The sequence below is a fragment of the Pteronotus mesoamericanus genome, unplaced genomic scaffold, assembly GCF_021234165.1.
Source record: "Pteronotus mesoamericanus isolate MK-2021 breed Mesoamerican mustached bat unplaced genomic scaffold, CSHL_Meso_final scaffold_636, whole genome shotgun sequence".
Classification (NCBI taxonomy): domain Eukaryota; kingdom Metazoa; phylum Chordata; class Mammalia; order Chiroptera; family Mormoopidae; genus Pteronotus; species Pteronotus mesoamericanus.
In genome coordinates this window covers 1-26,952 of record NW_026555324.1, presented here as the reverse complement: position 1 = coordinate 26,952, position 26,952 = coordinate 1, and the positions used below count along the sequence as shown (strand labels likewise).

General features: G+C 47.9%; 1 protein-coding gene across 1 annotated transcript in view; it reads right to left on the bottom strand.

The window, feature by feature from the left end:
- KDM4B (lysine demethylase 4B) overlaps positions 1-20,708 on the bottom strand; it is a 115,122-nt gene extending 94,414 nt beyond the window's left edge. The window contains exons 1-2 of the mRNA XM_054562165.1: positions 20,174-20,708; positions 3,550-3,649 (exon numbers count right to left, since the gene is read on the bottom strand). The gene's annotated coding sequence lies outside the window, so the exon portion shown is untranslated. The remainder of the gene's footprint in view (positions 1-3,549; positions 3,650-20,173) is intronic.
- Between the last annotated feature and the right edge of the window lie 6,244 nt (positions 20,709-26,952).

Genomic DNA, 26,952 nt, shown 5'->3' with positions numbered 1-26,952 from the left:
CACTGCTGCACCCAGGCTGGGACCCACCATGATCCTCTGTCCTGTGTCCACAAGTCTCGAAGTTTCTCGAGGAGCAGCCACAAAGCTGACATGTGCATGGCAGGTTCATAAGTACCTGTGACAGCGTGTGACTGCAGCTCTGGGATCACAGGGGACCTCTAAGAAAACAGTTTATAAAAGGAAAGGGGCTGCCACAATCCCCCTCCGGAGCAGCAGGCACCAGAGGGCCCCAGCCTCAGCCAGGCTGCCCACCCAGGAGGCTGTCCCCAATGAGCCCTGACTAGCCCTTAAGACTGACCACCACGCATTCCCAGCAGGCCCCTTGTCTGCATCAAGGGCCCAGGACCTGAATCCCTACCTGGGACCTGCACCCACCCAACCTGAGCCCTGAGCCTACCTGCCTGCCCTCTCCCCTCCAGCCCAGACACAGCCACACAGGGCTCACTGCACAGTGGCAGACAGGACAGCAGGTCTGTCCTTGGGGGAACAGACCTTGACCCAAATACTATTGCAAACATCAATGTGAACCCAAGCGGTGCTAATGGCTGTGGAGGGGGACACAGGAGGGAAGGGTGGGGTGGGGAGGGAGAGGGCTCCCTGGGCTGGGGCCTTGGATGAGACAATGAAGCATAAGAGCTGGCTGGCCTTCCTCAGGACGCCACCACCCCTAGCCACCCACTCCTGTCCATCCCCCTTCATCACCCCTCAAAACTTCCCACACCCACTGGGGAGGCTCAAGGGCCTCTGCCTATGCAGAGCAATGGGCACCAAAGGGGTGACCCGCTGCCCACCACATCACACGGACCATCAAATCCGTCCTCTGAGGGCTGTTGCCAGAGTATGACTGCCCCAATCTCAGCTGCTGGTGCCAAGGCCTCAATGGCCAGGCAAAAGTCCAGAGGCTGGTTCCTCATTCTGCCATGGCCACCGGAGCCCAGATCTGGAGGCAGAGGACACATCAGCACTTCACAGGCCCCCGGCCCTGTTCTTTGAGTTTTACATGGGTGACTCGTCCACTCCTCACAGTAAGCCCATTTTTCCTAGTTCATTGAGGACACAGGGCCCCACAAGGGGAAGTCACATGCCCAGGCCGCACAGCAGGTAGGTGGCAGGGCTAGGATGCCCAGCCAGGCTCTGCTGAGACAGCCACGGTGTTCTTCCTCTCCTCCACCCCGGTGAGTGACAGGTGCCGGGACCTACCCACACCCAATAGCTCCCCTCTTTAGCTGGGCTGGTCTTGGCCAGCTGGCTGCCTCTCCTCCAAGACTGGCTCGCGAGGGGCCCACAGGGGAAGGGGCTAGAGCCTCTTGCAGAAGCTGCCTCCCACCGGTCCACCCAAATACCCAGCACCACCGGTGGGAGGTGACGGAGTGTGCCTGTCTCCTCCCCGAGACCAGCTTGTCCTAGGCAGAACTGGGGCAGCCCCAGGGCCCTGCCCACACAAGCTCTCCCTCATGTCAAAAAGCACGACACAGAGAAGTCTTCCATCTAGGAGGTGCAAAAGCAGACGATGAGACAGCAGGTAGGGTGTTTTGCATATGCACACTGGCAAGAGACGCTGTGCTCCAACCACCATCATCCAGATTCAGCTCCACGGTGACATCTATAGGTTTTTTTCTCTCTTATTCATGCTTTTTGAAATGAAGTTTTTTGGTAGGTAAATGCAAGGAAGAAAATTAAAATGGCTTATAATCACAACATTCCATAACCCTTGACATATTTTTTGAACGAGGGCAAAAAAAAAATCCTGTGTGTATGTGTTTAAGAAATAAAAATGGAATTTCACTGGACACCAGCCCTGGGCCAAACTTTTGGTTTACTGGAAACATGGGGGGTGGGACAAAGGACTGAGAGAGCCCCCAGGAGGGGATGTGCAGAATGTCCAGCAGGAGCTATAAACCCTTTACCAGTGTCATGCCAAAAAGTGGGGCTCTAACAACTCAATAATGCAGAGACAAACAATAGCCCAATTAAAAAGTGTGCCAAGGACTTGAATAGACATTTCTCCAAAGAAGGTCAACAAGCATGTGAAAAGGGGTTGAACATGGCAGCCAGCAGGGAAATGCACATCAAAACCACAGTGAGCTACCACTCACCTCCATTAGGATGGCTAAAAACACAGACAATAGCAAGTGCTGATGAGGATGTGGACAAATTACAACCCTGATAAACTGCCGGTGGGCATATTAAGTGGTAGAGCTGTTGTAAAAAAGAGTTTGGTGGTTTAGAAAAGATTGTGATCGGCCGAATAATACACCTGTGGATCCCAAGACAGCCACATCCTTATCTGAGCTGCCGCTATGCTCCCTCACATGGCAAAAGGGACTTGGAAGATGGGATTAAGAACCCTGAGATGGGGGTGACCCTGGATTCCCCAGGGGGCCCAGTGTCATCACAGGGATCCTTGTAAGAGGGAGAGAGATGGAGACAAGATGATAGGGGGATGAAGGCAGAGGGTGAAGTGATTTGAGGAAGGACACCCAAGGAAAGGAAAGCAGACAACCCAATGAAGCTGAAAAGAACTCAAAGAGATCAATTCTTCCCTGAAGTCTCTAGACGGAGTGGCCTTGCCAACACCTTGAGTTTAGCCCCGTAAGACTCACTCCAGACTTCTGACCCTCAGAATTGGTAGAGAATAAATACGGGTTGTTTGCGGTCACCAGGTTTACAGTCATGTGGCAGCAGCTGTGGGATGCACATACGGGAGCAAGAGAGAGCGGTTTTGAAAGGTGGTCCAGGGTTTTCAATGCGCTTGAAAAGGCCACGTCCTAGTACACACCTGGCCCTCATCGGCCATGTAGCCTGCATCTGAGGTCTACACTGACCACAAGGCTGCCCTTCTCAGGCCACTGGGAGTGGCCGCCGTGGCCAGGTGCACACAGGACTATTCATCCTCCACTCTGTCACCCCCACCGCATGGATGGCAGCCGGGAGGTGATTAGTTTGTCCCGCTCTTCTTACCAGTAACCATCTTGGGCCACCATCAGAGGCCACCACCTTAAAACCCTCTGTCCTCTGTCCCTGGTTCATTAGAAAAGTATAGGCAGAGGTGAATAGCCTGGGGCTGAAACCCAGAAGCAGCTGGGCAGTGGATTCTTTTAAATGCATTTTAAAAGACTCTTACATTTTAAATACCTCCCCCGCCTCCCCATCCCTAGCTGTGACTGGTCACTATCCTTGGCAGGTTGTAGGGTGGAGTGAATAGGGTGCTCAAGAAGCCCAGAGCGGGGGTTCTGCCTGATCCACAGCGACACAGACAGAACAGCCTGTCTCAGGGACCCCAGCATCAATCACAATGCAGAGTGGTCCTCGGGGCTTCTACAAGTGAGGGACAGGCATTTAGATGCTGAAGGGTGAGAGGGCAAACCGGGAACATGCAGACTAGAGGAGAGACATCCAGCAGAGCCACCCCTAGGGGGTTCCAGGCACCTTTGTCTAAGGCCATGCAGAGCCTGGACACCCCAGGAACTCAGAACTAAATGGGGCAACCTTAACCCCCCGCCACCTGGGAGGAGGCCACGGACTTTGGTGCCTTGGTCTTGCACTTACTTGAAAGTTCCTGGTATATTCTGATGGCAAGGCTGCAATGACAGATGTTCTATAGTAAGTGGCTTGGATTTCTGTCAGGATCCAGCAACAGTGATGGTTCCTAAAATGCACAAAATAAAAAGCACGATTAACTACATTGATCGCATGCTTAAGTCTAAACTCCTCATTACACTCCCAACAGCAGCATGTAGCCCAAGGACGGCTCTCATCTTTATTCAGATGTTTCTAAATCCCTGCCACTTTTCAGAAACAGGAAAATCCATTTTAAGCTCATCTTCCACTAATCAATAGCTAAAGAAGCAAGAACCTCCATAAAGAAATTAAGCCAGAAGTTTCTGGAAACCCTAAGGTACAGGCAGCTTTGGAGAGGTTTACAATTTCTGCCTCCTGTGAACCCCTACAGACAGGGAAGATGCCACTCCAAGGAAGAAAGGCACATGGACAACGTCTCATGGTGACTGCCATCTGCACCCCTACGAAGTGCACATAGCGAGAGCCTGGCAGGGGCTGTGCAGACCCCTCCCCGAGGGCAGGGACACCCCAGTACTTGTTGAATGGATGCAGCAGCACGAGATGCTAAAGCTGGGTTTGGCCTCAGGCCCTTTGACAATCTGGGCTACATCTACCCTGACTCAGAAGCCCTCCCTCCCACATCTCCCCACAGCTCTCCAGACACATGCACCCCAATGGCACAGGGTCTACCAGATGTTCCGTGCCTCTGGGCCTTTGCACACACTGTCCATGACCTGAGAATCCCGATACGCCCAATGTTTCAAGGGCAGCTTGTCCCCTGGTTCTGTTGAACTCAATCTCACATCCTTTCTCCAATTCACTGAGTTTTAAATAGCACAGGTTTCACCAATACCCTCACAACTGATAATGCACACTGACATTTTTCGTCTTATTTTAATCTGGTTTTTAACATTACTGGGCACAACCCATTTTAGTGATGTCACTGTCTTTGAACAGGTCTCAACCCCTGGTTGAAAGGGTACAAGAAGCTGTGAAACTGTTGGATCTCAGGCTGCACACATCTTCCTCTGGACACAGTAAACTGTCACTGGCTCTCCCAAGGGCTCCCCAGCCTCTCCCACCTGCACGGCTGAGGACAGCCCTGCTCCATGGCCCTGCCAGCACCCAACATGGGCTGGAGCTAAGTCAGAGGAGAAGATTAATGTGGAACCTCTCCAAGGAGCTGTAGCTGGCAGAATAATGGCCACCAAAGATGTCCGTGTCCGAATCCCCACTACCTGTGGCAATGTTCCCGTCTAGGGCAAAAAGGACTTTGCAGATGGGATTAAGTGAGATCTGGAGAGGGGAAGATTATCCTGGATTATCAGGTGGGCTCTGTCACCAGAGGGGCCCACCCTAGAGGAGGGACGTGGGAAGGTCAGGGTCAGAGGAGCTATGATCACGGAAGCAGAGGTCAGAATGACGGGCTATGAAGATGGAGGAAGGGGCCATAAGGGAAGGACTGTAGGCACCTCCAGAAGCTACAAATGACAAAGAACAGATGCTCCTGTGGGGCTTCCAGAAGGAACTAGCCTTGACCACACCTTGATATTAGCCCAGTAAAACCAGTCGGACTTCTAGCTCCCGAACTGTGAGATAAATAAGTGTGTGTTAAGTCACTAAGTCTGTGGTTATCCATCAGGGCAGCAGAGACCAATGTATACTTCCAATGTGCATTTCCCTGATCACAGAAGTGAGGGGTCTTTTCGCTTCCACTGACCACAAAGGTCGCTCTGCTGAGAACTATAAGCCCCTATCTCTTACAGTGTCTCAATGACATGTCTCCCTTGTCACTCGTAACTGTCTCTTAGCATGCTCTCTTCCTCACTGGACATGGTCTGCTCCTACCCAGCACATGGTCTGAAAGGCAGAGAACCACCAGGGCCTGTGCTTCTCAGCTGGACAGACCCCAGCCTCTGCTGCCCATGGTTGTTGGGCCACCGAGAACACGAATACTTCTGATCTCACATTCTGAGCCAAAAGCACCAACCTCCAAACCTGGAGGCTAGAAGCTCCGGGACTGAGGTCGAGGCCCAGTTCTCAGGCCACAGGCTGAGGTGAGGCCCCTGTCCACCCTGACCCATGTCTACATGGGACAAAGGTCTAGGCTAACCCATATCCACGGCTCCTCTGAAGGATCCCCAGCATGCTTTGGGATGCAAGCCCAGCCACAGAACCAGCCCCAGACGCACATGGCACAAGGCGGCCAGGCCTGAGGGATCAGAGGACCTTACACGTAGACTGCACAAAGTGACTTCCTTCCAAAAGGGGGACAGAAGGACTTTACGGTAGAGGAAACTAGCAAACACAACTCAGCCAGGGGATCAGGGTCAAAATAACAGAAATAAGTCACAGTGCGCATGACCCTGGATATGACAGGGTAGAAAAGACCTTCACCTCTGGGGTCTTCCTTGCAGAACACGTTACCTCAGTCCGACCATCAGAAAAATAACAGATGAACCCCGACTTAGGGACTTTCTACAAAATCTCTGACCAATCCTCCTCAAAACTGCCAAAGTCACCCAAAACAAGAAAAATCTAAGAAACTGTCGCATCCTAGAGGAGCCTAAAAAAAACATGACAACTAAATGTCATGTGGGATCCTGATCGGGGTCCTGGGAGAGAAAAAGGTCATTAGGGAAAACTGAGGAAATCTGAATATAGTATGGACTTTAGTTAATAAGAATATGTTTACTAATTTTGACAAATATACCAGCCTAACATAAGATGTTCATAATAAGGAAATTGGGGATTTGGGGGAGGGGGATTGTTTCTAAGAACTTCACCTGCTCAATTTCTCTGTAAATCTAGACCATTTAAAAAATAAACTCATCCCTCGCTGGTGTGGCTCAGTGGATTTGGCACTGGTCTATAGACCAAAGGTTTGCTGGTTCAATTCCCAGTCAGGGCACATGCCTGGGTTACAGGACCAGGCCCCAGTTGGCGGCATGCGAGAGGCAACTGATCCATCAATGTTTCTCTCCCTCCCTTTCTACCTCCCTTCCCCTCCTTCTAAAAATAAGTAAATAAAATCTTTTAAAAAATAAAATCAAAGTAATTTTTAAAAAGAGAAACAAATCAAAAAGGCCCAGGCAGGCTGGGTCTCATGCCTCCTGCTGCCCAGGCTGGCCTGGCCCAGCTGCTGACCTCACTGTGGGTCCTGGGAAATCTGGGGCACTAAGAATAGAACTCAAGAGGGAGTCCGATTGCAGCCAGGTAAGCGCCTGCATTGGTGACCCAAAGCATCAGATACCAATGCCCCTAAAAAAGCCCAGTCTGACCATTTCTCCTTTAAAAAGGTGCAGTCTGACTACTAGAAGACGCTCTTATTCTGACACGCCCGCCCGAGGCAGGTGCTGACACAAGCAGCAGAAGGCACAGGGGCTTACTTCTGTACCTCCTCTGCGAAGGGCAGGCAGGTGGGGCCAGGAAGGAAAAGGACCAGGAACCAGAGAAAGATCCAGCTCTACCAAACGCTGAGGCAACAGGAGCTGCTGCTAACTAGTGGCATCTCTGGGACACCGCAGCTTGGCCTCCACGCCCCAGGTGGGGCACATGGGCTCTCCGGTGCTATTAGCTCTCAGCGACCCAACACTGACATTTGGAGTGGGTCCAGGGACTGGGCCCACACCAGGCCACACTACCCATTCTTGCCCTAGAACTCGGCCCAGGGTCTGAGAGGTGGAGAAATGATGGGGCGTCCTATGGACCAGAGAGGAAGGGAGCCATCACTTGTATACTCAGTTCCTGACCTGGAGGGCTCAACTCTCAAATCTCTCTGCTCCTCCCACACCACAAGCCCCAAGTGGCCCTCCAAAGGGGCCATGTGTCTCCTGCTGCACACTGAAGTCTGCAGGGTCTCTGTGCCCTACACAGGGCAGGGAGGCCACCCAAAGCCTCAGAAGGACCCACCGACTTGAACACTTTTGGGTTTTTTTTTAAAATATATATACAGATAGATGCGCACAGATATAAATACAGAGAAGCACAGATGCACAGGCTGGTATTCACATCTCCAAGTTCTGTCAGCTGACAGGCCTGGGAAGCCATGGCACCCCAGCACTGAGTGTACCCAGCAGCCAGATGAGCTTTTCAGTATCGTTCTCCAACATAAGGAAGCTGGCTCCTTGGAGAAGTGGTCGACTCCAGGGTCGAGGCTGGGAACACACAAGATGAGCCCGGGTATCTCGTGAGGCAGGGAGGAAGGAAGCCCTTGCTAGAAGACCTGGACACAAAGGAGGTGCAAGGGAGCCAAAGACGGGGACAATGGGTACCTGGCGACCAAAGCAAGGATCACTCGAGCAACATGATGAATAGTGAAGAACTGATTACCTGCAGATAAAATAAATATGCATAGGTCTTTATTGGTATAAAACTTAAAAGGGAGAAAGGACAGCCCTTTTCTACAAAAAGAATTCTAATTCATAGAGAAGGGCTGAGGGCGATACACGTCACAGTGAGAAAGCCAGAGTAATTTTTGTTGCGTATCATTGTCGTTCATCTGAAATCGACTGGCAGAAGTTTGAGGGAGAAACAGGGTGTTGGCATTGTCTCAAAACCCTAAAGGAAAAAAGAGTACCTTTCCAGCGCAGCCTCCTGGATGGCACCACCTTATCAAGTGATCAAGACTGACACCACCAGTGATGGGACGTTGATACACTGCATGGGGAAGGACACGACGTCACCAGCAACAGCCTTCCCAAAATATACAACTTCCATCTAATCACGAGGAAACATGGGACAAAGCTCAGGGATGTTCTACAAAATCCCTGACCGGTGCTCTCCAAAAGTATCAAGGTCATGACAGATGGGAAAGGAATGAGAAATGGTCCCAACCCTGAAACGCCTGCAGAAACATGACGACTAAATTTGATGTGGCATCCTGGATGGGGCTCTGGGGCAGAAAAGGGACAGGAGTGGGACAACTGGTGAAGTCCTAATAAAATCCATGGTTTGGTAAACACTATTCCTCCATGTTTCTTGCTTATTTAGTTTGGGCCGTTCTTCTGCGGCTAGGAGCTAACATTTGGGAAGGTGGCTGCAAGGTACACAGGAGCTCTATGTACTGTCTTTGCAAGATTTCAGTAAGTTTAAAATTATTTCCAAATAAAAAGTTAAAAAAATAAAAAACCTCTACCTCTGTCCTCTGAAGTTCACTGCACAGCAGGTTTCAGCTGGAAGAGGAGAGCCTGGCTGTAAAAAGATCCAAACTGATAAGAAAAAGCAACCTGACACCACACTGCAATCCAGTTTCAGGACCCATTACAGACCCAACCTGCTGAATGCAAGTTCCAGATCCTTCCAGTTTGAAAAAACTAAAAAAGTGACATTTTTCATCAGCCTTTGCATACTGGGCATAGAGCCTTTATTTACAAAGATTTCATCATCAAATCCTCCATATCCTCATGGACACCAAAATCCAACTGCAGTAGCTGCGAAGGCTCAGTTAAGGGAAGTGGTGGTGGGTACCCCAGGTTGTCTGGATCCCAATGAAGAAGACTCTAGTCTCATTACGTGGATCTGTAAAAACCTCATCATTTTTCTTTAATGTCCACTCCCAAGCCTAGACATCGCCCACACTGGCAAAGCTACAACATCAAAACAGCGTGGTACTGGCATAAAGATGTACACAGCAATCAATGGAAGAAGAGCTGACAGTCCAGAAATAAACCCGCATGTTTAAAGTTGGTTGATTTTCAATGAGGTTGCCAAGACCATTTAATGAGGAAAGAACAGTCTTTTCAACAACTGCGCTGGGACGACTAGGTATGCACATACAAAAGAATGAAGCTGGACCCCTACCTCACACTGCAGATAAAAAAACTCAAATGGATCATAAATCTAAATGTAAGAGCTAAAACTATGAAACTCTTAGAAGAAAACACATGAATTAATCTTTGCAACCTTGGATTAGGCAATGATGTCTAGACACACAACCAAAAGCACAGGCAGCAAAAGAAAAAAATAAATAGACTGGACTTTGATCTTCAAAGGACATAATCAAGAAAGTGAAGACAACCACAGAATGGCTGAAGATATCTGCAAACCTTGTACATCATATAGGACTTATATTGAGAATATATAGAGAACTCCTACAGTTCAACAACAAAAAGATAAATAACCTAATTTACAAATTGATAAAGGATTTGAATGGACATTTCCCCAAAGAAGATATATAAACGGGCAACAAACACATGAGAAGACATCACAGCAATGGAGCATGGGAGAAGAACAGAGGCCAAAACTCCAAACGCAGTGATGGTGGGACAGATGGTAGAGCCTTATAAATAGTTTCAATGATTACACTTTTCATATATGTCCTTGTCTGTTCTCTCAAGCTTTCTCCCTAGAAACCATGGTGGGGCCATGAAGATGAGTAAAGGCCCCAGAGGCCTGGTCCCAACCTCAGCTGTGTGACCCAGGACAAGTTCCTAACATCTGGGCCTGTTTCCTCATCTGTAAAGTGGGGGTCACCATATTAATGCCCTGCTCTGGGAGCTGTAGGGGGTTAAATAAGCTAAAAGACAGAAAGTGCTTAAAGGAGACCCTAGCACACTGTAAACCCCCGACACAGGGCAGCTGTTATGGGCCCTGTCATCTAAGAGGCTCACACAGGCAAAGACGGCAGATGTGAAGACACACTGGGTGAGTGCCCTCGTCCATCCACACTCCTGGAGTCCATGAAGGACCTCTCTGAAGGACAATCAGGCTACATCTTTTTTTTTTAATCCTCATCCAAGGATATATTTAACGATTTTAGAGAGAAAGGAAAGGGAGAAAGAGGGAGAGAGAAAGAAACACTGATGTGAGAGAGAAACATTGACTAATTGCTTCCTGTATGTGCCCTGATGGGAATCAAACCTGCAACCTAAGTATGTACCATGACTGGGAGTCGAACCCACAACATTTTGGTATATGGGACGATGTTCCAACCAACGGAGCCACCAAGCCAGGGCACAATATCTCTTTTTTAAAAAATGCCCACCCCCTTCTACCCATTCACACTCTTAGGCCTCTATGCTCCAGACATGTGGCCTTCCAATCCATCCCCGCTTATCTATAGGGCCTTCCTCTGCAAGATCTGGAGCTTGAAAGGCTGCCAACACCACAGCACCTGGCAGCAGGGTGTGGACTAACTAAACAGACCTCCAAGGGAGCACTGGGGCCAGAGAAGGTTTCAGCTGGATCTTGTGAACTGTGAGACGTCTGGAAGTGATTTGCCAAGTTCTGTGGTACACACAGTACACACTTAGCATGTTGAAAAAGCATGTGTACACATGACTTTTTAGAGGGTGACCACTTCCAGGGGGCTGAGGGACTACAGATCAGGGAGAGAGGGAAGACAACAGAGGCATCTTGAGGTGCTGGCTAACGATGGACTTTTAATCAATGGTGCTGGGACGAATAAGTGGCCATTTGGAAAAAAAAAAAAGTCGGGTCCAAACCTCCCACCATTTGCAACAATGAACTCCAAATGGATAAGAGATCTACACGGGAAAGAATGCAACCATACAGGCTGGAAGAAAACATGGTAAATTCCTTTTCAAGCTCAGGGTAGAAAAAGGCATTCTAACTAGGACTCAAAATCCAGAGGCAATAAATGAAAAAATTCATAAATTTGACTGTATATTTAAAAACACTTCTATAGTGCAAAAAAAAAAAAAAAGACACCATAAAAAAAGTCAAAATGAACCTGGGAAACTGAAGCATTTGCAATACACACAACAAAGGGCTCACCTCCCTAATATACTATATTAAAGTTTTAAAGGTTTGGGGTGGGGGAGGGTCAAAAATCCAATTGAAAAATGTGTGAAAAGCATGAATAGACAATTCTCAGAAAAAAACACAAAAATGACCTTTAACATATTAAACAATGTTCTATCTCGCTCATAATTTCAGAAATGCTAATTAAAACTACACAGATCCCATCTGTCACCTCTCAGATAGGCAAATATTTTAAAAATAAAACAGAATACGCTGTGGAACCAGGCCCTCTCATCCTGCGGTGCTGGTGGGAGTAAACCAATACCACCTTCTGGAAGAAAACTTGGCAGAAGCTAACAAAACACACTTGCTCTTATCTTTTGACCCAGCAACCCCACTTCTAGAAACTCACCCTGACAATACTCTCCCAACAGTACGAAAATACCTATACAGAAGGGAATTCACTGCAGCACCGTCTGCACCTGCAAGATACTGGAAACCACCTAAACATCCACACAAGGGAGCGGCTGCATTAACACTGCTGTGCCTCATAGTGGACACCAGGCAGCTGCATAAGAGAGTGAGGACATCTCTACAGCCAAATGCAGCGGTTTCCAGTGAGAAGAGCAAAGCACAAGAGAGATCCCCACGACCCCATTTTTCATGTAAGAAAGATGAAGATATAAGAAAATACATGTCTGCTCTTTTGAGCAGGTGGGAAATGATAGACTAGTAGGACTAGGGAGGGATGGGGATGGGAGGGAGGGTAGGGAAGGGTGAGTCCCGTCTCCGCACAGTCCTCACTTGGAACCATGCTCGTGTCACATAACGAATGGGGATACACAGATGAAATCAACAAGAGATGGAGGAAAAATCCTACTACAAAATACAAACAAACAAATAAACCAAACTGTATTTCAAGAAAATAACATAACCACAGTAAAGAGAGGGAAAAGAAAGAACTTACTCAAGTCACTTTTAAAGACAGTTTTGAAACTAGATGCCTTGGAAATAAAGATAAATCAAATACTGACTTCTAGTCCAAAGGCTTATTTTACTATAGGAGACACGACAGGGTCATACTGACAGAGAAGAGAGTTACAGAAAAGGAAAGGGAAATCCAGCAAGGAGCCTGTGTGTGAAACTAGAACTAAAAGCATTGGTGTGAATCCATGGGCAGCTCTGTGTATGGAGAGAGCTGGAAGCAGAAATGAATGTGGATGTCGTGTGTGTGTGTGTGTGTGTGTGTGTGTGTGTTTGATATACATATACGGATGTATACACGTGCTAATGCAAGTGGGTATTTATTCACACCTTTATTTCCCAGCTCTGGCTGATGAGATGGCCTAGAAGCAAAAACACCCTATTGGCAATGAGCACAGTGAGCACCCAGATCTTGGTTTCTAAATGACATTGTCCACAAAAGAACCAGAACTCCTTGCGGAAGTGGTCAATACCAGAGCTGGGCAGGGTGAGTACAGGACAGGCCTGGAACATCTCAGTGTGTCCAAAAGTAAGGGAGTGCTCAGGCAATGGTGGGGATATGTCAAAAGGACACAAGGAGCCAGCATGGGCTCTTGCTCTGGATAAATCTGGGACCACTTGAGCAACATAAAATGAGGGTGATGGATTATAACCTACTAAGTCAGGTAAGAATCCAGGAGTCCACAGTGATATAAACAGACAAATGAGGAAGAAGAGACAGCTTTTCCATACAGTACAAAGCCAACCAATGAAAGCAGAAGGAATGATGGAATTAGACAACCACCATTTGGCAAGAATCAGCAATGGCTGCTACAACAGGCAACAAGTGTTGGAGGAGTAACAGGGTGTTGACACAGTTGTAGAATATCTCTCACAAGAATTTTATTAAACACAAGTGGTAAAATAGTAACTTTATGGTGGAGAAGACTGGAAGACACCAAGTGACTGAGGCTGAGATGACAAGAAATAGGACAAACTGACACCAGGAGCCTACGGATACAATGTACCAAGAAGAATACAAGATCACTTCTGGGATACTCCTGCCAAAAGTGTGTAACCTGAACCTGGTCATGAGAAGCTATTAGACAAACCCACATATCAAGGGACATCCTACAGAATAAGTGGCCTGTACTCTTCAAGACATCAGTCACAAACCCCAGACAGATTCTGGAACTGCTCCAGATGAAAAGAAACAAAAGCGACATGACAGCTGAATATGATGTGTGATCCAGAATTCTCCTCTGAGACTTTGGAGAATTCACTTCCTGATTCTCACAATTTGATAAGAGAATACCTCATTTGGAAGAAATAAATATTGAAGTATTTAGAGAAAAGAGGTACCTATTTGGAACAGTTTGGAAAAAAAAATGCAGAGAGGGAGAATGAGGGAGACAAAGGGAATAAAAGCAGGTGCAGTAGATTGGGAATTCGGTGAAAGGGATCAGGGAATTCTTCATATTATTCCTGCCAACATTTCTGTAAATCTGAAATTATGTCTCCAATTTTTTTTCTTAAAAACATAAAAGCACTTGGATTCGAAAAATAAAAGGGAAGTGCTTGGGCAAAAGGCCAGGGAACCCCGGAGGGACGCAGGTGTGGCTGCCAGCACTTGCTTTTGGAACGTCATGGACAAGAAAACAGGGCCTGCCGGCCCACCTTCCTCTTTACTAGGCTCTCAACAGGGTCAAGGAAGCAGTGTGGGCAAAGGCCATCTGTCCTCCTGGCCCACAGCCCAGGGCAAGGGGCTGGAGCCACACAGAGACAGAAGAGAACGCCAACACCCTGGGGGCTGAGGGGAGCAAGCGAAGTCCCCACCCGGCCAGAAGGCCACCCTGGCATACGCTCAAAACGCTATCAGTCCATTCTTTATACATTTGTATAGGTCGTAGATGTGCTATAATTAATCATTTAAAACTATAATCATTAACAAAATAATCTTCGTTTCTCCGCAAATGTGCCTTGTAATTTTGTGAGCATCTGTGTAGGCTCTGGGTGGGGACGGAAGACATACATGTACACAAATTATGTGGCAGGAGGGGACCGCATGTCTCACTCACTGCCCTAGTGATCCTGGACAGGTTCACTGACCATCACCTTCCTTCAAGGGTTTGTCCTAGGCCTTCCGTCAGAGCTACTCTGGGATCAGAGGTGACCAGTAAGGATGAAAAGGCCAGTGATGGGGGCACAGTCCCCCCACATGCAGGCATGGCTCTAAGCACCTGGCATGTCTAATCAGCACCAAAACCCTACGAAGCAGGTACTGTTTATCACAGCCCATTTCATGCATGGGGAAACTGAGGCACACAGCAGTGAAGTGACTTGCCCAAGATCACACAGACAGCACCCAGCTCTCAATCAGTGTCCTAACCACTAGCCTCACCAGGCCATGAGGACTAGGAGGGAGACACGTGGAAAACACAAAGCTTTGTCCCCACCTTGTGCTTTAAATTGTAGGTCTTCATATAATTCATAAAAGTGAAAAGAGAAAAACACGGGCCAATGTTTTTATAATCCTGGGAGGGAAAGACCTCTCTAGGCAGGTCACAAGACCAGAAGCTTTACAGGAAAAGACAAATTTGGCAATAAATTTTAAAATATTCAATGTAATGACACATCAAAAATAAAGCTGAAAGGTAAATGAGAAACTGAGAAAAAAATGTGTAACACCAAAGGGTGCTAACAGCCCTAACACAGACAGGGTTATTATAAAACACTGGTTCTCAACCAGAGGTGATTCTGCCCCCCTGGGTGATGTCTGAGGACATTTATGGTTATCACGACTGGAGGTGGGAAGGTGCTCCTGGCATGGAGTGGGTGGAGGCCAGGGATGCTGCTCAACACCTCATGGTGCCCAGGACAGCGCCCCACAGAATGATCCAGCTCAAAGATACCAATAGTGCTGAGACTGAGAAACCTGTTATAAGTCAAGAAAAAATAAACACCCCAATATAACAAGTGGGCAATGGCTATAAACTGGCAATTCAAAAAAGCAGGGGCTAATAGGTAATAGATTAAAAGAAGAAACAAAGTTGGGGCTGTCACTAGTATGATGAGAGCCTCCAGCTGTTATAGGAAGGTCGATCCAGACCACCTTTCTGGGGACAAGTGAGTAGCATGTTCAGAATAATAAAGGTGTCCAGCCCTGACTCAGTTGTGGCTCAGTTGTTGGGCATCATTCTGCAAAGCAAAAGGTCGCTCGTTCAACTCCCAGCCAGGGCATATGCCTGGGTTGCGGGTTCAGTCCCTGGTTGGGGTGTGTACAAGAGGTAACGATCGATGTTTCTCTCTCACACTGATATTTCTCTCCTTCTCTTTCTCCCTCCCTTCCCTTCTCTCTAAAAATAAATAAATAAACTCTTTTTTTAAAAAAAGGTGTCCATGCTCTGAGCTACCACAATCACAGGAGTTCACTTCAAGGAGGTAACAGCAAGGATCCTCGCTGCAGCACTGTTTAAAATATATATATAATATAAATGCCCATTAACAAGAAAATGGGCAAGGAAATCATACATGCCCACATAAAAACACAGGAGTATGTAGTCAATGAACTAGAAAGACTTCTGCCTGACTCAGTGATGAGTGTACAGCCTTCAGGATCTGAGGGAATTTGCAATTCACACAGACTTCTGTCTTTACTGACGATATTGTAATAAAAACAAAGAGTACTTAGAGCTCACCTCGAGGGCAGTCTGTGGGACCCAGAGATCCTGTCCCTCCAGCGGCTCACTGGCTGGTCCATCTGGGCAGACAGGAGCGATCTCAGGGGAAAAGCAATGTGTCCTAGGATTAAACTACCACCGAAACAATTATGGTGATAGTTTACCTAATTCAAATTTACCTACTCCTTACCTAATTCAAATTTAAAATACCAAGCCAACCCTCATAGGCTGCTGGCACTAAAAATGATGCAGCCACTTTGGAAAACAATTTGGAGGTTTCTTAAAGCATTAAACATGGAGTTTCCGACTGACCCAACAATTCCACTCCTATGTATCTACACAAAAGAAATGGAGACACATGTTCACACAAAAACTCATACATAAATGTTCACATTATGCATTTTATGCATTATTTGCAATGGCCAAAAAGTGGCAACAACCCAAATGTCCACCGACAGATGAAAAAACAAAATGTGAGTGTGTGTGCAGATTATGTTTTACTGAGTTGTACACTTGAAACCTGTATGGTTTTGCAAACCAATGTTACTCCAATAAATTCAATTAATAAAAATAAATAAATAAATAACAATTAAAAATGTCAAATGTGGTCCATCCATACAACGGAATATTATTCAGCCTTAAAAAGGAAGTTAGTTCTGACACCTGCTACAGCACAGATGAACTTTGAGCGCATTATGCTTGTAGAGAAGCCAGACACAAAAGGCCACATATTGTATGACAGTTTTGATAGGAAATGTCCAGAACAGGTATAGCCACAGAAATAGAAAGTAGACTAGTGGTCTTCAGGGACTGGAAAAAGGGGAGTGCCTGTTTTACAGGCATGGGGTTTCCTTTTGGAGTAATGAAAAAGTTCTGGAATGAGAGAGCTGTGATGGCTGCACAACCATAAATATACTAGTAACTACTGAAGTATACACTTTAAAATGGTGAATTGTATGGCATGTGAATTATACTTAACAAAGCTGCTATTTTAAAAAAGTACCAACCAGAAAATAAATGCACATAAGCTCCCCAAAATTCTAATCAAAAATTTGATGGTAGTTTGAAGATTCAACTAAGCATATCCAACACTGTGGCTGCCCATGTTGCCGGTGACAAGGAGCACCTGTTCCATCTGCCCCTGGCTCTCTGCCAGGCACCATCCTGCCTGCCACCCCTCAGGCAGCCCTCCTGGGCTCTAAGAGGAGTCAACAATCTAAGCAGAATCCCTTGCTGGACTTCTACAGATTGATCTCAGAGCTGAGTAATAAACACTCCTTAAAGCCCAAAGACCTGCCTCCAAGTAGGCGTGACACACTAACCTAGATTTGGAGTCCTGTGGTAGAATCAGGGCCACAAACCGGTCAGCTTAGATGGGACAAGGAAGAGGCCAGAACTACAAAGAGGGCAATCACACAGGGTTGGCACCTTCCCAAGCCTGGTCCTGACATGGCAGAGCCTCACAAGTAGTTTCAGTCATTACAGGTTCTAAGAGGGCTCTGAGACGTTCACGTCACCAAATGTAAGGAGGAATGAACAAAAGAAGGGCGTTGTTCAGGCAAGTGGACACATCAGCACCCTTGAGAAACCCCAAACCCAAGTCACTGAATCAATCAAGTGAGTTTATTCCTAATTAAGAATTGTTCAAATAAAATCAGCAAAGGTCTGCTTCAAATAATACTGGGAATCAGAAGTAGATTCCAATAAAATGTATATGATAAGGCCTAGAGCAACCATAAAGAATATACTTCCAAAGTAGAGTGACAAAAATCATTAAAGGAATTGAAATGTTATAGTAGAAAATATTCACTTAATGCAAAAGAAAGCAATAAAGGAGGAAGAGAGTGGGGAAAGACATGAGACTTAAAGCAAAAAAGATGACAGATATAAATCCAACTGGATCAATAATGACATTAAATGTAAATGGATTAAACAATCCAATGAAAAGACAGAGATTGCCAGACTGGAGGGAAAAAAAAACAAAAACCAAGATCAGTTACATGCTGTCCATAGAAAACACTCTTTACAGTGAAAGACACAGGCCCTGGCTTGTGTGTGCCATCCCAGTGTGCCAAGGTTGCAGGTTCAATCTCCAGTCAGGGCACACAGAAGAATCAACCAATGAATGTATAAATAAGTGGAGTAACCCACCAATGTTTCTCTCTATTCCTCTCTCTCTCCGCCCCCTTCCCCTCTCTCTAAAAAAATAAATAAAATGAAGTTAAATAGATTGAAAGATATAAATAGGCTGAAAGTGAAAAAATGGAAAAAGGTATAACATGCAAACAGCAAACATAAGAAAGCTTGAGTGGTTATACAAATAACACTTTAACACAAAAATCTTAGTAGAGATAAAGATGAACATTAAATAATAATATAAGGGCCAATCCATCAGGAAGATACATAACAATTATAAACATATATGCACCTAGTAACAAAGGTCTAAACATATGAAGCAAAAATCTGACAGAAATGGAAGAAGAAATGAACAACTCAAAAATAAGAGTTGAAGACAGCTATACTCCAATTTCAACAATGGGTAAAACAACTAGGCAGAAGATCAACAAAAAGAAGACTTGAACAGCACTATAAGCCAAAAGACATCTATAGAAAACTCTACCTAATGAAGGAAATTATACTGTCTTCTCAGTACATATGGAACCCTCTCCAGAATGAACCACATATTAAGCTAAAAAACCCTCATTGCATTAAAAAGAATTGAAGGCACACAAAACTAAGTCCTCTGACCACAATGGAAATCAGAAATCAGTAACAGAATGATGCTCTTTCTGAAAGATAAAATTTGGGAATTCAAAAATATGTGAAAATGAAACAACAAACTCAACAACCATGGTTCAAAGAAGAAATCACAAGAGAAATTAGAAACTACTTTGAAAATTAAAATAAGGAGGACACAACGAACCAAAACTTAGAGGATGCAACTACAGTGGTACCTAAAGGGAAACTGATAGCTGCCTATATTTTAAAAATGATCTCAATTCAATACTTTTAAACTTATACCTTAAAACATTGGAAAAAGAAGGGCAAACCAAACCCAAGAAAGAAAGAAAGAAAGAAAGAAAGAAAGAAAGAAAGAAAGAAAGAAAGAAAGAAAGAAAGAAAGAAAGAAAGGAAAGAAAGAAAGAAAGAAAAGGAACGAAGGAAGGAAATAATAAAGTTTAGAGCAGAAATCAACAAAATAAAAAAAAAGAAAATCAACTAAACCAAAAATTGGTTCTTTGAAAAGATCAATAAAATTGGCAAAACACACACACAAACACACATACACACACAACAGGAAGAAGACTCAAACTGCTAAAATCAGGAGTGAAAGATGGGGCATTAGCACTACTGCCCCACCTTACATAAATAAAAAGGATCATAAAATAATGTTGGCGTGGACACTACTGTGCAATAAAAGAGAATGGACTGTTGATAAAACACAAAAACAGGGATAGATCTCAAGTGAGAAAAGCTGCTCCCCCAAGCTTACATATGATGTAGGATTCCCTAACATTCTCAAAATGATACGATTATAGAGATAGGAACAGACAAGTGGTTGCTGGAGGCTGGGGGCGAGAAGTGGGGGGGACTTTAAAAGGGGAGCATGAAGGACTTTGTTCATGTTGAAGGCACAATTTGCTATCCTGATTGTGATGGTAGCTACACAAATCTACGCAGGGGATAAGATGTCACAAAGACATACAAAAAAAGGAGTGAATGACAAAAACGGTGAAATCTCAATGAGGCTGCAGCATGTTGTGGCCAAGTCAATTTCCTAGTTTTGACGGTGGATGATGGGGATGGAGTGGTGGATCTGGAGACTGAAACCAGCTATTCCGACCTGGGAGTCAGAATTGATTCCTCTTTCCCTCACATCCATTCTACTCATGAGGCCTAGAAGGTCTGCTGCCTCCAAAATCCACCCCAAGTCCAGCCCCCATGACCCTCAACCCAGACCACCTTCTTCTGAGCCATGGTCACGGGGTCATGGCTACCCTGGATGATGGCTGGAGTTTCGTCCCGGCTTTTACTCCTGCCAGCCACCAGAGGAGTCTTTTAAAACATAAATCTCTGACATCATCGCCACCTCCCAAGGCTCCCCCCTGCTTCACCACAGCCTAAGTACAGGGTACACCCAGTCTGGCCTCTGTGTACCTCAGGGCCTAGTGCTCTCTCCTGCGAGCTCATCACACTTCAGCCACGCCATCCTCCTTCTCGTCCTCAAACATACCAAGCTCATTTCTACCTCAGGATCTTTGCACCTGCTATTTGTTCTTCCCTGTGGAGCTTCATGTCCCAGATCTTCTCATGGCTAGCACCTTCAAGTCATTCACATCTCTGCTCAAATGTCATCTGGGAGAGGCCTTCAGTGTCCACCCAGTTTAAAGAAGCATCACTTCTCAAGTTCTCCAATCAAATCTCTTTCTCATCTTCATCACATAGTGGCCGTCGTTTCTTGCTGGCTACTTGGCTCCTAACTGGGCACAATAAACACGAAGACATCTAAAAGCAGGCTCCCAAGCCATCGGGGGTATAGTTCACCTTTGTCTCCTGCACAGCTGGGGCTGGTGGAGTAAGCCGGCTGTAAGAATACCACTGAAGCTTCTACTTGGCAGCAGGGGTGACAGCTCCCATGCCGAGCACTTATGAACATGCACTGCTCCATTTACGGCGTGTCATCATTGGCAAGGAAAGTACATGAGGATACCACGGCCCAAAGTGCCTGTGTTGTTCACCCCAAGTCAGTGGCAATGACAGAATTTGGAAGCTCAGGTCCCATTGTGAGCTCTGGTTCCAGGCTTCAAACCCAAGGCTGCCTCAGTATGAGGCCCAGGAGGCCCCTTGGAAGCCACAGAGATGCTGGTCCCCCTAAAAGTCCCCTGGCCTTCCTGAGTGTCTGGACTGCTAGGGGGTCCTATACCTAGGGCGTGCTATAGGACCCCAGGAAAGCCCTCCTTTCCAGGGAAAACTTTACCAAGTTCCACAGCCCTTACTGCTTCCCACCAGACTCACCTGTACCTCCGGGTGCAATGTCAGATTTAGGGGACCAATCAGAGTTGAACAGGCCCTCTCTAAGCCCATCAAGCTACTGTGGGGCTGCTCCAAGGCAAAGACCCGAAGGTTCTGGCAGTTTTCTGAGACACCCACTCTTGTCAGACCTCCTTCAGCCCAAACTCAAGTTCACCCCAGAGCCCAGCCCAGGCTCAGTGCCAAACCACTGACCTGGGGAAGAACATTCTCAGCTGACACTATAGGCAGAAGAAGGGGAGTGTGGTGCTCGATCAGGCCCAGTCTTGCATGCACACTCACCTCTCACCTGCGCAGTGCATAGGGGGTCAAGGTGACTGAGCAACGTCCACTCCCTCGCTCTTACCTGACCCTGACCACTCTGAGTCCCAGCACTCCCAGGCGCAAGGCCTACGAGACAGAACCCCCTGCCTGTTGGTCAAAGGGCCACAGCACCAGCCCCACGAGGGGGTTCCTGCCTCCTCAATGACCACATCAGCCTCTCAGGGCAAGAAAAACATCCTGTCACCCCCAAAGCGACCACTGGACCCCCAGACCACAAAGAGAGACCCACACAAGTTCCATATTGACTGCACACATACATCAGAAGCTCACTAGGGACTACAGGTGCCCTGTATTGTTTTTCTTTTGCCTTGCTGTGGCTGCTGATTTTTATGTCATAAAGATAGTTTTATAATGAAGATCTCTCTAGGAGTCTTACTAGGGGAACAGCCACTGCAACTTGGCCAGTCACAAAGTTGTCAGGACTTCTTTTGGCTAAAAGTCAAATTAATGAATCCAGGAGACCTGGGACTTCAGGGAACAGGGGCTAGAACATTGAGGCAGCGTCTCCAGGTATCTGGTCTCATGGTGGCTGCACCTAGGACACCTGAGCCCAAGTGGGGACAGCTGAAGAACGTGAAACCTAACCCAGCCCTCTCACTGCCAGGAGTCAGTCTGCAAATCCACAGTCCCGCCCCAGCCCTCACATGGGTCTGAGGCACCATTCACCCCAGGATGACAGCGCTCTGGGCTGGTGGCTCCACGGCATACCCCAAGTTCACTGGAGGAAAAAACCTGAAGAGGCATTCGGAACAGGCAGCAGGGCTCTGCGTTCTGGCAGAGCCTCCCCCAGGAACACCATCCAGCTTCCTAGTCCATAAAATACTATCAAAAACCTCCTACCTGCCCCATTAAAATAAAGAAACTCCAGAAAAAAAACCAACTTATTTTCAAGGTGGCTTCTAATAACCTCAATTGTTCCTTAACTTCCTTCCCAGCAGAAATATGGAACAGCAGCACCAAAAACCATGGGCTGTTCTAGAATGGAAAGTGATTTTAGAACCTTCTATTGCAACACCTCGATTCACAGTCAAGGAAAGAACAGAAGCCCAGAGAAAAACCATCACTGTAATCTACTGAAGGCTACCTCTGGGCCAGGTGCGCTCGCAATCAGGACTTCTCTGCAGGGGGCCATCCTGAGCGCTATGGGAGGGTGAGCGGCATTCCTGACAGCCACCTACTAGATGCCAGGAGCACTCCCCATGTGACAACCACAGATATCCCCAGACAATGCCCAGCATCCCCGAGGGGCATAATCGAAGGGAACTACTTGCTAGGGGATTTTCACGCATACATTCAGTTAATGGCACCCACACTTGAAGCAGAAACCTCCACTGTTATCCCCACTTTAGGACAAGGACATAGACTCAACAGAGGCAGCATCTGAACCCAGTCAGGCCTAGTGCATTAGGAGCAGCCTCTAGCTGCCAGTCCCACTCGGCCATCCCACCTCGAGACTTCAGGCCATTTAAAACTGTCTGCAGCCCCAACCGGCGTGGCTCACTTGGTTGGGCATTGTCCCACAACGCGAAAAGTTGCCAGTCCAATCCCTGGTCAGGGCACACACAAGAAGCAACCAATGAATGCATAAATGGGTGGAGAAACAGATCAATGCTTCTCTCTCTCCTCTTCTCCATTTCTCTCTCTCTCTGAAAAAAAACAAAAACAAAACGAACAAACGAACAAAACCCACACATCTTCAGCTGTGGGATGTTATTTACAAACTATGCTTGTAAACGAGTCTCTCTCCTGGGCTTTCCTATGGCCTAGGCAGAATTTCATGGTCCCCTAACTCCCTTCATGGAAACATCTCAAGTCCCAAGTTCACAGCCCCCCAGCATGGCCGGCATCCACGCCACAGACGCACTGCCATGGGCTCGGCCTCAGGACCCTCTGCCCTTTCTGGCAGGGCAAGGGCTCAAGCTCCCATCAAAGAGGCTGCGTGCAAGGGACCACAGGAAGGACTGGGCCACATCCATGGCCACCCAACACTCTGTGGGCTGGCCATGCAGCCTACCATCCTGGAGTGGCTCAACCAGAGTCTCAAGAACAGGGCTTTCAGCCTGTTCTCACTTCCCCACAGCACCCCAAACACAAGTCCTCCAGGAGTTGGCCCTGCCCTCCCCACGGTCACCCGTGCTGCCCAGGCAGACCCACGGCCTCCTTCTCCTCCAAGCACAGGCTCATTCCCACCACCTCCATGAAAGCCCCAGGGCCTCCCAGCCCCCGCCCCAAAGGGATCTCCTGCAGCTACACTCCACTCTGGTGGGTCTCAACCTCCTCACTCACCCCTCACATGGTTGTAGTTGGTTTGTGTTGGGTCTGCCTTGTCTCCCCAGCCACAGGCTTACAGACCCAGAAACTCTGATGGGCTGGGAAGGGGCCAGCCTCCATCCCAAGGGCCAGCCTGTGGAGGCCCCTCGCAGCAGCAGCAGCAGCGCTGAGCGTGAAATACACCAGGATGTGTAGTGTGAAAGAGACAAAGGATGTCAGAATGTGAAAGGCACTGGAATGTCCAGTGTTGAATACACCAAGATGTCAAGTGTAAAATACAATTTTTATACTGATTACATGTTGAAACAATAATATTTTGGGTATTTTGTTTCAATAAAATACATTATTCAAATTAATTTCACTTGTTTCCTTTTACCTTTTCACGTGACTACTAGAAAATTTTAAATTATGCAAGGGGCTGCCTCACATTAGTGGACAGCGCTGCCTCAGCCATCAGTTTATACTTATGCCTGTGTTTTCTCCTGAGGTTTTTGTTGGTTCAGCTCTCACATTTAGGTCTGTGGTCACCTAGGGTTAGTGGCTGTATATGGCATGAGACAGGGGTCCAACTTTGTCATTTGACCCTTAGTGTTCATGCGCATCCCCCATGGCATCTTCCCAGTGCCATGCGCAGCTTCCTGGCACTCAGAACACCCCAGGTTACCTGTACCCTCTGCCAGGAGGACTGTGAGTCGCACATACACACCTCTTCCCCACAGGGAAAACACCAGCAAAGCAGCTGGGCCAAATCCCCCAGCACGGTGACGGCACTGGCCTTGGAGGGGAGGGGGTACCTGCTTATCCAGGGAGGGAGGATGCCACAGCCGGAGCCACAGTCCACCCACAGGACTGCTCGGTAGCTGGTGAGCTTCATGGGGGCTCTGTGGGGGCCATGGGGGTGTTCATGGGGCTGGTGGCTGCTTTCTTCTAGGCAATAACTCACAATCTTGTCAGAGCCCCGATCAGACAGACCAGGAAAAGGGAAGTGGCCCGGGGAGGCAGCTCACTACCAAGCCTGCTGGCCAGACACAAGGAGGGAGAGTGGGGATTGAAGGGGATTCAGAAAGGAGGGTCTTCCTCTGAGCCATGCAGAGCTCTCCGGGAGGCCCACACAGGGTTCAGATCGTGCATGGCCAATCACACCTGGAGGAGGGACACTAGCACCGGGGCAGGCAGGGACCAAGACACCCCTTCTGACTCTGGCTGTGGTGGATGCTGGGGCAGGGAGGCCCCAATGAGACCTCCTGGGAGAACATACTGGACACAACAGACAATCCAGAGTGACAGGGCTGGGGCAACACTGCTCCACAGAGCAGACGGATACCCAGTGGCTGCACTAAGAGGTCCTTCAGGGGACCCCACCAGTGGCCTAGGTACAGCCCACCCTGGTTGGACCCGGCCCAGCTTGGGCTGGAGGAAGAGGAGGGCAGAGAGGTGAGGACTCACCACTGAACACTGGAGTCCATGACCTGAACATGCAAAGCGCAGCTTGGGCGCCTTCTGCAGGTGAGCTGGGGCATCGTGCCTGACATGCCAGGCCTCCACAGTCATTCCAGTCACCAGGGAGAGCCACGTACCCAGACTTCCCTCCTCCTGGAAGCCCAACCCCAAACCTACAACCCACGCACCACAGGCTCCCCGATTCTTACCTCCCTCCACTGACCCCTCCCTGCCTCAGCCCCCGAGATGTAGCCTCACAAAGGTTTTCTGTGCTGCCTCTGCCCAGGGGGGTCAGCTGGGTGAGTAGTCTGCACACCAGCCCTGGAATTTTAGACCTCTGAGGCAGTTTGGGGAAAAGGAGGAGCAGAAAAAAGGCTATAAAAATGGAGTGAAGCACTGACACCCACTACATCATGGATGAACCTGGAACACATGACGCTCAGTGAGAGAAGCCAGACACAAAAGGCCTCATAGTGTGTGATTCCATTTATGTGAAACGTCCAGGACACGCACATCCACAGAGACAAAAGGTAGGTTAGTGGTTGCCAGGGACTGGGGGAGGGAGGTGGGGTGATAGTTTAATAGGTATGGGGTTTCCTTTTGGAGTGACGAAAGTGTTCTGGAATTAGATGCTGGTGATGGCTTCACAATTCTGTAACTGTTCTAAAGACCACTGAATTGTCCACTTTTAAAACAATTAGGGGTCCGGTTGGCACATCAGAGCCAATCATTGGGCAGCTGTCATGTGGCTCTCCCTGGTGACTGGAAGGACTTTGTTCTCCCTCATCAACCAGACCCTAAGCTCCTTGAGGGCAGCCCCTGCTTGTCTTAATCTCTCAGTGCCCAGCACGGGGGCGGGGGGCCAGCCAGAGACACGCAAAAGACAGGCAGGCCTCCTCCGCCTTCCTCTGCCTCCTCTATGCTCTTCCATGTGGGTCTTCCAGGTCACAGACCTCAGTGCCCCCTCCAATTGCCCCTCTTCCTCTGGCCACCAGCTCACCATTACCCATGATGACAAGACAGCGCAAATGGCAACTCTCCTGCTGCCCCCCTGATCACCACCTGAGCCACAAGCACTGCCCCAGCCCTGTGCTTCCACAGATTTGATTTCCATCTCTCTTCCCAATTCTGCTCTGCCCACCCCAGGACACCCTCTTTCCCTCTGCTCTCCCCAGCCCTGTTCCATCCACAGCCCCACGACCCTGTGGGCAGGAGACGCTGTTCATCTGGCCATCACAAGCACCTGGCCACGTGCATGAAGGCTCAACAACTGTCACACTCGACTAGATAATGGCAGACACCCACGGCCAGACCCCGGGCTTCAGAGACATGTCTGATAGCTGTGTGTCAACTGCAAAGCCACAGCCCAGCTAGAATCACAAAAAACAAGCCACGGATCCCCAGAGCCACAGACGAGAGGCATTCTTACATTCTCAATTGTCTATCTTCGCCTTGAGGCTGAAGTATGACACGGCTTGAGAGCTTGCAGAGGCCAAGGGGACACACCACCGAGGCCACCCTGTCCGAGGTCGCTACAAAGGTCAGTCTGAACCTGACCACACTCACTTGCCGTAGCTCTGTTAGCAGCTACTGAGTTCTATCTGTCCATCCGACAAATCGTTCTTCCTTCCATGGGGTCCCGTGAGAGCCCTGGCATGTACAGGAGTCAGTTCCTTGATGAACAACAGTGCTCATCAGCCTTTAGCTCAGATTGGGGTTCTGCTTTGCCTTTGGTGCAGGAAGGACAAGAAGAGGCCAAAACAGCCAAGAGCATTCTGTGGCTTCCACCTGCTGTAGCCCAGGAAGGCAGTGAAATGAGATGCCTTCTCTTCCAAAAAGGTGTCAGAGAATTAGTTTTCTCTACTGACTCTTCCTCAGGGCAATGGAATTGAAATAAAGCAATAAATTAAGAGTTTCAATTCCAGGGGCTTTACTCACATGCCAGCTAGAGATGGAGCGATTCTCTCAACTGACTCAT